Source organism: Gavialis gangeticus, unplaced genomic scaffold (genome assembly GCF_001723915.1).
Source record: "Gavialis gangeticus isolate Ggan-Ray unplaced genomic scaffold, GavGan_comp1, whole genome shotgun sequence".
Lineage (NCBI taxonomy): Eukaryota > Metazoa > Chordata > Crocodylia > Gavialidae > Gavialis > Gavialis gangeticus.
The window spans coordinates 20,661,398-20,672,433 of record NW_017729034.1 but is presented as its reverse complement, the minus strand read 5'-3'; the positions used below and the strand labels follow the sequence as shown (position 1 = coordinate 20,672,433).

At 42.1% G+C, this 11,036-nt stretch overlaps 1 protein-coding gene across 1 annotated transcript in view; it reads left to right on the top strand.

Annotated features, from left to right (window-relative positions):
* Nucleotides 1-11,036, top strand: part of YPEL5 (yippee like 5) — a 21,650-nt gene that overhangs the window by 316 nt on the left and 10,298 nt on the right. The gene's annotated exons all lie outside the window — the stretch shown is intronic.

Below are 11,036 nucleotides of genomic sequence, written 5' to 3'. Positions count from 1 at the left end.
GAGGCGGGGCAGGGTGAGCTGGGCTCAGCTGTTTTCTCGTATTTGTTGTCAAGCTGCTGGGGCTGCTGGGAGAGCCTCGTTCTGGGAGCGCCGAGCTGCCTTCCGATTGGCCGTCCGGGGCACGTGACCAGCACCAGCTGTCGGGCTGCCTCCCTCTACCCCCCGCGCGGCTGCTGCCTTTGTGCCCCCCTCTTCGGCTGCAGAGTCATTGCTTCTGGTTGTTGCTCGGCTGGAGGGGGCATTGCTGATAGGGTCTCTGTGTCCCACGGGGCCGTAACACCGCTTCCACCCTTGGAGAGCAGCACAGTTAAATGGGGCTGAGTCATTATCCCCCCAGCCCCTGCCCCCAAGGATGGCCGTGGGGCCATGGAAAGAGCCAGGCAGCAACAAAGCAATTGAGTGGCTTTAGGAATGAATTCGCCCAAGGTTTATTTGGCAAGGGGGGATGCTGGCTGAGGCAGGGGGCTGCACTAGGTGGCCGCCCTTCTGGCCTTGCTTTCCTGTGAAAACAGGCTTGAAAACGGGTTACCTCTCCACTGCTGGTCTGTAAGTGAAAGAGGTGGCAGGGCCCTGGGGAGCAGAGGGCTTTCTAAACCTTTCCTTGGATGTTTGCAAGCCCAGGCAAGGGCTTGATAGTCCTGTCACCTGGACCTGCTGTTAGTGCTTAGTTCCCTTTTTCTAACCCACTCGGGGCTGGGGGGATAATTTTAAACAGCAAAATTGGTTGGAGAATGTATTCTTTTCTGTCCTTTGATTTTGATGGCTTGCAAATTAGGACCACAGGAAAGGAAGCTAGTTTAAGGATACTTGGGAAGTCATCACTCCCTGTGTGCAAAAAGTAGAAATACAGGCAGGCCTTCTGAAAATGGCAGATGGGAAAAACATACTTTCTGTTACATAGGTGACAAACAACTGTCACTTCAGTGATGCTTGGTCTTAAGTTTTAAAACTACTCTTAATTTTTTATTTTTTTAAGCAAATATTAATGCTTCTTTCTGTCTTACCTTAGAGTCTATCCAGTTAGTCTCTAAGGTACTAGTCTGGCCTACCTTCTGCTTGACTTCAGACTAACAGTTAGCCACCTTTCTGATTACAGTGATGGCAGGTATTTTGCTATATGCTCATACGCTCTCCTTTTTTTCTTTTTCCCACCCCTCCCATACTTACCAGCTCTATTTGTATAACCCTGCTTTAGTACTATAGGTAGTAGCACGTCTGTCATGTAGCTGTCACTTGCAGAAGTTAATGAAAGAATGTTACAAAAAATGTTGAAATAGAATGCAGTCTTCCAAGCAAATATCTTTTGCCATTTTGAACTTAGAATGTCCTAGGGATACAGATGGTCCCAACCCCAGTGATCCTGCAACTGATTCAATATGGATGAGATCTCACTCCTGTATAGAAATTAGTGCAATTCCATATTGGTGCAGAGGTCTGCATGCACAGAGCTGGTTATAGGGCAGTAGTTTTCAACCTATTTAGATGCAAGGCACCCCTCTGTAACTTGTGGCTTGAACAGCCCCCCATTTCAAAAACTAGTTTACTTATTACAGAGCTTATCTCCTTGTAGAAGGGTCAGGCAGTAGCAGGGAAGGAGCATCAGCCTGAGCCTGCCCTTATCTGCTCGCATCTGGAGCTGTAGCCTGCCCTTATCTGCTGACACTTGATCTCATGGCCCCCAGGCTGACTAGGTACCCTGGTTGAGAATCAGTTACAGGGCCTCAGAGATTCTTCCAGGGCAGTTAATCATGGTGTTTTATATTTCTCCTTTTCAACTCTTCATTTAAATATTAATAATTCATGTCTTCTTGAAAATTTGTTCCATCTGTCTTGAGATGTTGAAACAGCCTTAAACAAACCCTGTGTCCATGTTTGATAGGTAACTTCTATAGTTGAAGTATTTGCCCTGTTTGCTATTGGAATGATCTCAGCCATCTGATTATGATGTCTTACTGCAGTAATATCATCTAGCTTTGTCTAATGGATCTGAATAACAAAAAATCTACTTTACTGTGGATTCTTGGGGCACTAAATTGTTTATGCTGGTTGTTTATCAGTGTGGGGAGGAGGGCTGTAGTTGTATAGTGTATTGTGCTGTATCACAACTTATGCCAGACAAGAATAAGGAAGCTAGCATGGTTTCAAGTAATATGTCGTGCATGGTTTTTCCTTAAGAGAGACACTTTATTTTAGAATGGCATAATTGGCAAAATGTTTTTTGTCTTTCGTATATGAAACAGAATACAATGGTATTATATTTGGCTTAGTTCAAATTATAGCTGTTACAGAACATCTTGCAGCTAACAGTAATTAAGGTTAATATTGGATTAACCATTTATATAACTAACATTTTGCAGTTAAGGTATAACAGTGGATAGGTAAAGGGGCTCATTTTGTAATCAAGGGAACAGCATGTAGGAATCTTACTAACCATTACATAGCAACAATCCCTTTAGTCCTGTCAGAGAAATATACAAATTGTTAGCCCATATAGTGGTTTACAAATGGCAATCATCAAAATGTCATTTACGATGTTAACCTCTTTTTTTTCTCATCTTGTCTCCTAAAAAATCTCTACAGACTTGTCATCTTTGTTACCTTTCCTTTCTTATTTTTCAGAGTGTTTAACATATGTCTACAAGTCTAATTTTCCATAGATCTGATTCTTTATTACTAAATGGGCTGTGGTCACTGCCTTTAGGTGTGGCTTAGCAGAAGGAAGGTTCGCATGATGGAATTCTGAGGTATATGTGAATAGCACAAACTAGAAATGTTACAGGCTGTCTCTGACAGGCTTATCAAGTACTCATCCCTCATCTGTCCTCACTTTACTAGGAGCCCCCACAATGTTGTAGCAATACGTCTGAAGTTAAGAATGTTTTTCTCCTCTGAAATTATCAATTAGCTGTTAATCGTTTTTTGGACCCAGATGTTCAATCATATTTTGGTACCAAAGTCTTAATAAATGCCCAACTCCTATCCACAGGGCCTCTCTCTCTCTCTCTCTCTCATTTTTTTTTTGTCTGTCTCTCTCTCTCTTCAATCTATAAACTTAAGACATCCTAAAATTATTCCATGACCTTCTCTGTGCTGGTGTGACTGAATCAGGGCAGTCTCCCATGGTGTAGTGTATTCTCAGTAGCTCTCCTATTCAGGTGGCTGTTGTGCACTACATCTGTACATAGCACTGCCTGCAGGCATTGTAGATGTTTATGGATCCATGAATCTCTTTGTGCAGGTCAAAGCAAAATAGAAAGATCCCTGAATACGGGAGAAATGCCAGGGACTATGCTCTGCTGTACTTGGACTCTTAAAAAAATATCACGGTAGAGGATTGCCAAGTTTTGCATCTGCTGTCAGACAGCCTGAACCTGAAGTTCATTTTGATGAGCACTGCAACCTGGGTGGCAGTGTCTTGGAAAGTAAGAAATAGGCTTTATTATTTATCTAAGAATTCTTGAATTGGGGTTTTTTTTACTGTGTTGTTTTGCTGTGGAGCTTAACTAACTTTCCTTTTCTCTTACCTTCTCTAGGATGGTCTGGACTTAGTTCCACAGTGAGTGTGTCATCTGAGCCTCTCTGTGGTTCTGTGAGCTTCACCCCTACCTAGGTGGGATGAGGCCCTTAGAGTATGTTTCACTTCTCGAGGGAGCAATTTCTGGAGTGACATAGCATAGGAAGGTAAATTTAATATAGTTGGAGATATGAAGAGACAACATCTGTCTTTGCTGCAGGTTCTTTATTTAGCAAACCTCTTCTGTTTCCACTCAACTTCAGGAGAGTGGTAGATAGGGCTGAAGCAACATGCAGATTTGTAGGGACAGTTCTCTGTAGTAGTAGGGTGACTAACCTTTGCTTGTTTATAGGTATAGTCCCACAGTATATTTCCTGAAAATGTTGTTAATGGACTTTAAAAATGTTAATAAAGCTTTATTTGGCATTATCTTTTCCTGTTGTCTGTTGCTTGCAAGGGTGAATATTGATGGGAGGTATGGTCAGAGCAAGTATCTGCAAATTACAACCTGGGTGGTGTTAATGTCAACGTAAACATTGTTACCCAAAGGACAGTGAACAATGGAGTAAAGCTTTGTAGGATTGCTTAGAGAAACTCATTGCACCATGCTGCTATCATGTTTGTACTTCCTCTGGATGCTGGCACAGCACCTGTGTAGAGTGCTAAGGTAGTGAAAGGAATAGGGCTTAAGAATACTGTCTTGTGAACACCTAAAAGCCGTGTGGACCAGAAATGCTTTTACAAAATTGAGAGTGACTAATGTCTCTATAACATCCTGTAACCAAGTCCAAATAGTTAGATGGCATTACGTAATGATCTGCAATAGGTATCCCAAAATTGCCAACCAGGACAATAATTGTGATGGTGTTTTTTATGATGCTGACTACAAAACGGAAGCATGTGCAGTCCGTCCATTTCATAAGTCACCGTCACTACCAAATGTGTGGACTGGACAAGAAATTAAAAGCTTTATTTCCCATTAATGGCTAAATAAACAGCCCCTTCTCTTCTGTTTAAAGCAACAATTTAATGTTTGATCTCTATTTTAAAAATGCATATATGTTGCACGAGGACAAGCCAGTTGGGATTTGCTGTCTTGCACTCATTGGAAGGCAAAGAACAACTGGAGGCCATGTAGCTGCTTTGAGGAAAGAAGGAGGGAGTGAGATGTCTTTACCCATTCTCCAGCATCTGGGATTTTTTATTTGTTTGTTTGGGTTTTTGCGGGGGTCCTGCCCTGTGAATACCTCAAATATCTACATCTCCCACTCACTATAGCTTGCTCAACCTGCTGTTACCCATCTGCTTGATTTCTGACAGTTGTGCTGCTTCCCCCAGGGGAATATCAACAGAAAACTTGAATAGCTTTCAGAGACCGGTTATAATCATTGGCACTGTTTCTTTGTAGATGTGGGGAGACAGCATTGCTTTGGTTCATGGTCATCTTGTATTGGAAAAGTTTTTTGGTAACTAGAGGGTTCAAAATTTTAATGAAGGTTTGAATTCTTGAGAAACCAAACTCTCATTCACCATTGTTATCTGATGAACTAGGTTGCCGCTTGTGAAAGCTCGTGCCTTTCTGAACTAGCTAAAGTAAGATGAAACCCTAGAGCAGTGCTTCCTAAACTTTTCCTCATTATGACCCCATTTCCTCAGCATGGCACTTCACTCTTAACCCACAGCCCCCTACCTCCACAACCCCATCTGCTGATTTTTGTGACCCCCCCCCCCCCAAATCCATTTGGGGTTGCAACCCGCAGCTGGGGAACTGCTGCCCTAAGGACTCCAGCTTCTGTCATTTAAGTTTCCCAGTAGCTCTTCAGAAAGACACTCTGTCCTGACTTAATGTAGCCCATGAGGGGTCAAAATGTGGCCCTTGGGCTGCTCTACATCGGTGCTGGTCGGGAGTCCTGCCCCTGCTGCTACTATAGGTAAGTTGTCTGACCTGCCAGAAGTCCTTTGAGCCAGATCTGGTCTGAGGGCCCAAATAAATAGGACAGCCCTGAGTTGTTTCAGTGTCCAACATGGAGGATAATGAACTCTTTTTTTACCTTGTTTTTACTCTGATTTTTTTTCTAGCTTCAGCTTTCAGGCATGGATTTATATCTTTTAGTTTTTTGCTTTAGTAAAGAGACCTTTATTGTGAAATTTTCCCTGTGAAGGTACTTGAGTCGCTTTTAAAACCTCTCTTGGATCCACTAAATGATGCCTTTCTGGAGTCTCGCTATAAGTTACCATATTTATTTGATTCCAAGATGGGGATTTTGTTCCCCATTTAACATGGCGAGGGGGAAGCCCCCCATCTTGGAATCAAGTATGCGGCAGGGGGGCGGGGGCCGGTGCTGCAGCTCTGGTCCCAACCCTGAGTTGGGACTGGAGCCATAGCTGCTTCCTGCTAACCTTCCGCCCATCTCCTTCTGACCCCCTCCTCCCCCCCCCACCCCGCTTTACCATTGCTTTGGTGCCAGCAGGCTTTGGCCCCACTGCACCACAGGGCACGGAGCATAGCCCCAGCCTGGCACTATAACAGTAGTGCCAGCTCCTGTGGAAGGGTAAGCGGGGCAGGGGTGAGGAGAAGCAGGGGCTTGATGCTGCAGGGGGGTAGACACAAGGCTTAGTATGTGTGTGTGGAGGGGAGCAGGCAGCAGGAGGCAAGCTGCCTGCTTCCACCTTACTGCCTCCCCCCCCGCCCGGCCGTCCCCTACCTCTGTTTCCTCTGCTGCAGTGGTGGGGACATCTTGGATTTGGGTAAATAAGGTATGTTTTCTAGAACTTGAATCATTCTCTTAATCCTTTTCTGAACCCTTTTTATATTTTCATAATATTTTGGGCATGATATTTCAGTAATAGTTTCTGTAAATACTGTATGCAGAAGTATTGCTGCCTCCTCTGCTTCAACTTGATGTTCCTGTCATTGGTTTGTGTTTCAGCTCAGCTACACAGTTGTATTGAATGTGAGCCTTTAGCTGATTATTCGCCCCTAAGTCTTGAAATCATAAGTAACAGCATCCTGGACAGCAGGCCATCTTACAGTGTAGGCTTCTAGGAGTTTAATTTGCTTTTGGCTATGTTCAATTGCATGTTTCTTAAATGAGCACACCTTATCAAGTGATCCTGCTAGATCTATACAACTGACCTGTTTCCATCTTTATTTTCCTTGCTTCCAATTCCAGTCACTTTTATACACTTCACTAGCAATGATTTTGTGTGTTCTTTCAGTTCATTGCTAACAGTCCAGAGTAATGCTAGAAGTATTCCATTAAATGAGTATTCCCCATTTAAAAAGGCTTTTCATGAGCTTTCAGTTAACAGGTTTGTCATCTATCTAGTATTGGTCACCCTTTAAAAGATGAATGCTACTTGGGATCTATGAGAATTTCATGGGATAAGTCAGCTCACTTCTTATCACCCATATTTGTGACATCTTCAAAAATAAGTTACCAGTTCCTTTTTACCAGAACTTTTCCCATGTGACCATATTTGGATATTTAGTTGTGCTATCATCTTTTTAACTGATTGTGTGTGGTATCTCCCTCTTTGTGGTTTTTGCCCAGGATCAATTCCAGGCTAACTAGCCCTTGGATTCCAAGGTTATCTTGATTATGCTAGTTAAATATTGACAGGATATTAGGTTTTTTTCCCCAGTACTCTGGGACATCCTTATTGTAAGAAATTTAGTGGAAATGCAACAGGAAGGCTTGAGAGAGCCTATTGGCCTTTTTCATTCTCTTGGCTGCAAGTTAGCCAGTACCTGCAAATTTCGAAATGTTCAGCTTCAGTTGTTCTGTAACATCCTCTTGAATGACTGACTGAGTAGAAAGTGTCTTGTCTTATCATTGCTCAGAGACATGAATAACTAATCCTGCTTATTTCCATAAAGATAACAAACAGTACACATCAAATATTTCTACCTGTTGTACATTCTTATTGATACATTTACCATTGTGTGGTATCTGGCCTAAGCCATTGTTATATTTTGTTTGTTCTGTATATTTAAACATATTGCAAGAATTCAGTCTTATCCTTCAACCCTGCCAGCCATAGATTTAATTAATACCTTTTAGCATCCATTAGCAGTTTATTTGAATTTCATTATTGCTTCATGCCATTAGGTTTGGCACCCTTTTTCCATTTCGTTTAAAAATGACTTAATCTTTTATTGCTTTCCTGTTCTGTCTTAGCTAGGAAAGAGGGTATCTTGCTACCTAAATTTAAATCACAATGTTGAACTACTCGATCAAGGTAGAGAGTGGTTTTGATTTTTCTTGAAAAGAAGCTCAGCATATATGGAATCTGAAGATGCACAGCTCTGACCTTCTTGTTGCCTAGAGTTATGTGCACTTAAATAGAAGATAAAGGACTTTGAAAAGGTGTGTTGGATTCAGAGAACATATTAACATGTCTTATTTAGATACTAAAATGTGCAATGTGTGCTGCTTTATTTTATTATCAAATCTTACCATACAAATTAGCATTACAAGGCAACTTGCCCTTACTTTCTACTACAGTGATTCTTGTAGATGGGAGTGGGTCTCCTGCATATTGTTTGTTTGGTCTTGGTACCCTGGGGTGCCTTGAAATTCTTTCAGGGGTGCTGAGGGACCCCATGCAATGTTAGCTCTGTTAGGTGTGCAAACATGATTCACAAAATAGACTCAGATTTTCAAATAGGAATTCATGGGGTTAAAAACATTCTGACCTGTTCAGTAATTGTGACAAAAGAATTGCTCCCTTATTTTTCTGCATTCAAAAACACACAAGCACGAATTTAAGAGTTGGCATTTTCCAAGGAGTGCCTTGAGTCCAAAAAGGTTGAGAACCAGTGTCCTAATCACTCTGTGTCTGTGGAAGCATACTCATTCAGTTAGCGATTGCACCCTTGAGGACCTGAAATAGAAAAATATTGAACTTAAATCTTTCTGTGTATATTCAACATAAGATTCACAGTGTGAAGTCAGACTATGGGCCAGATCCTTCTCCACTTATTAGACATCAAAGTCTCTAACTGGATTGCTATTTTTGCAATTTAGTTGCAACCCTTCCCAAAAAAGGCTCAGAGCAGCAAGAGAACAAAACAGCATAAGAGGAACTAGAATATCCAAATAAAACAGAAACCACTAAATAACCTCAGCTTAGCTTTCTTTGCTAAATGTCTGCCTAATAAAAAGGTCTTGTAGCACTTCTGAAAGATGTCCAGGCTTGGGCATTCGTGGGTCTCAAGGGGGAGAGTGCCAGAGCTGAGGAGGAACTCCTGAGAACAAGCTCCCACATCTTTTTACCAAGTAGATGAAACGTACTGACGGTACTTGCAAGAGGTAGCTCCTGGCTAACCCAAGGGATTGCAATAGGGTATAAGGGAGAAGGCAATCCCTTAGGTATGTAGGATCTAGGGCCTAATAAGTCCAAACTGGCACCTTGAATTTTGCCCAGAAAGCTATTGGGAGCCAGTGCAGAAACTCTAGGACTGGAGTTATGTGGTCCTGCTAGGGTTCCCTGAAAAAAATTAATGCAAAAAAGTGGGTGGGTCTTCTTCCTCCTTGCTTTTATCTGCAACTTAGTTTTAAAGCTAAAATGAAGGTTCACTACAAAACTAGACGCCATTTAGCAAGGTGGAAGAGGGTTGCTTTTCATTGCTTAAGTACCATTTAGATGCCTAATAACTGAAATGGGATCAAGCGGTGGCATGTGTCCATCAAGTTAAGGTGGTAATAATCAGTCTTTGCTTTAGTAGAAAATGAAACAGCCTTCCTTGCACCTAATGCATCAAGTTTATTACACTGTGCTTTACACAGAGAGAAGGAGAAAGATATTCCTTTTGGATGTGGAGCACAAAGCTATATTGATCTGAACTTCTCTAAGTGTAGTAATAAATCTTTCTTAAAGGAAAAATCAAAATTGGACAACTTAAATACCTTGCACAAGAAATACTATCTTTCTTATGGGACATCATCTATTTGATTTTATTTTTGCTGTCATTTTAAATATGAAAATATCTTGGTAATTTCAATCAGCTTGCTTTTTTTAACCCGCAAAAAGGACCTTCAATTAAAAGAATTGACCAGATGATTCAGTAACAGTGCTCTAGAAATTTCCCAAGGTTGATCTATATAAATATTTAAAGTTATTTTAAATGGAAAGTTTTTATACCATCCGTCTCCTTGTAAAACCTCTGGAGAAATGAGTTGTTTATATGAAAGAGCATCTGAATTTTAACTTAGTATGTGAAACATAGATGGCGCTGCATTCTGCAACAGCCAATAAAGTCTAATGCATTACAGCAGTGTTTTTTGGCCTGTGGTCCATAGACCTGTGGTGGTCCACAGACTATGTCCAAGGCGTCTGTGAAAAATGACTGATCAATCAAAAGTATGTGAATGCCCACGCTTACAATTCAAAAGGGTTCGCACCTTCATTCTAAGCTTCCAAAGGAGTCCACACCTCAATTCAGAATATTTTAGGGGTCTGCAAATGAAAAGGTCCCTGTAATGCTGTGGGTTTCAACCTAAAAAATTACCTGGAGGGTGCCTTTGAGGCTATTTATAATAGTGATATGCTAGTATGTGATCACATATGATGAGCTTGGGGAGATGACAAAATAAGTATTGAAAAACAAAAGGTGACTCAAATTTAAACTGTAATTCATTTTATGATCTTGGGTTAGGTACAGACATTCAAAAAGCCCAAGGCAGAATTGGTTTAAGTTGCATGATTTTCTGTAAGCAGCATAGTTTGGATTTGTGGCACATGTTGACCCTTTTGGGGTGGGGCAGGGCAAATCTTAGACTGGGTTCTGCCATTTTAAACCAGTTTGTGTGCTGAACTTCTGTTTTGGGTATAGACCAGTTTCCAATCACTTATGCCAGTAAAAGCAGTGGTCTCCAACCTTTATAAGTAAGAGGTCATCTTTTGGCATTTAAAAGGAACCCAGGATTTACCATGCGCTGCCACCACGCTTTGCTCCCCCCCACCACCACCCCTGCCCAGCAGGTATGTCTGTGGGGAGGGAAGTGGGGGCAGACCGAGGCAAAGGGAGAAAAAATTATTTGGGGTGTGCCTCCCCAGCAGGTAAGCCCTATCCAGCCAGGGCCCCATTCAGGTTACCCCTGCTCCTGCCTCTGCAGCACTGCCTCTCACTGTAGGGGCCTCTATCTAGCCCCTGCCCCTTCTCTCTCCTGCAGACTGACCTGCTAGGCTGGGGCGCACACGTGCATGCATGTGAGCATTCAGCCCCCAACCCCAGCCTTGGATCAACTCCAAAAGGCTCCGAGATCTACTGGTGAATTAAGCGCCACTGGTTGGTGACCACGGAGTAAGAGTGTAATGTCTGTACCTGGCCTCAGTGGTGTAGTTTCTAGTGTTGACTAAAATGAGTCTCATGGATTATGTTGGAATGGAGTTTGGGGGCTTCGCTAACAAGAATGAATTCCTGGGGAAGAAGAACAGACTTTTGAATACATAAAACATGGTATCATAAAGCTGTGGTTGCAGTCTGTGTATGTCTGAGTTACTGCTTTTTGTTTTT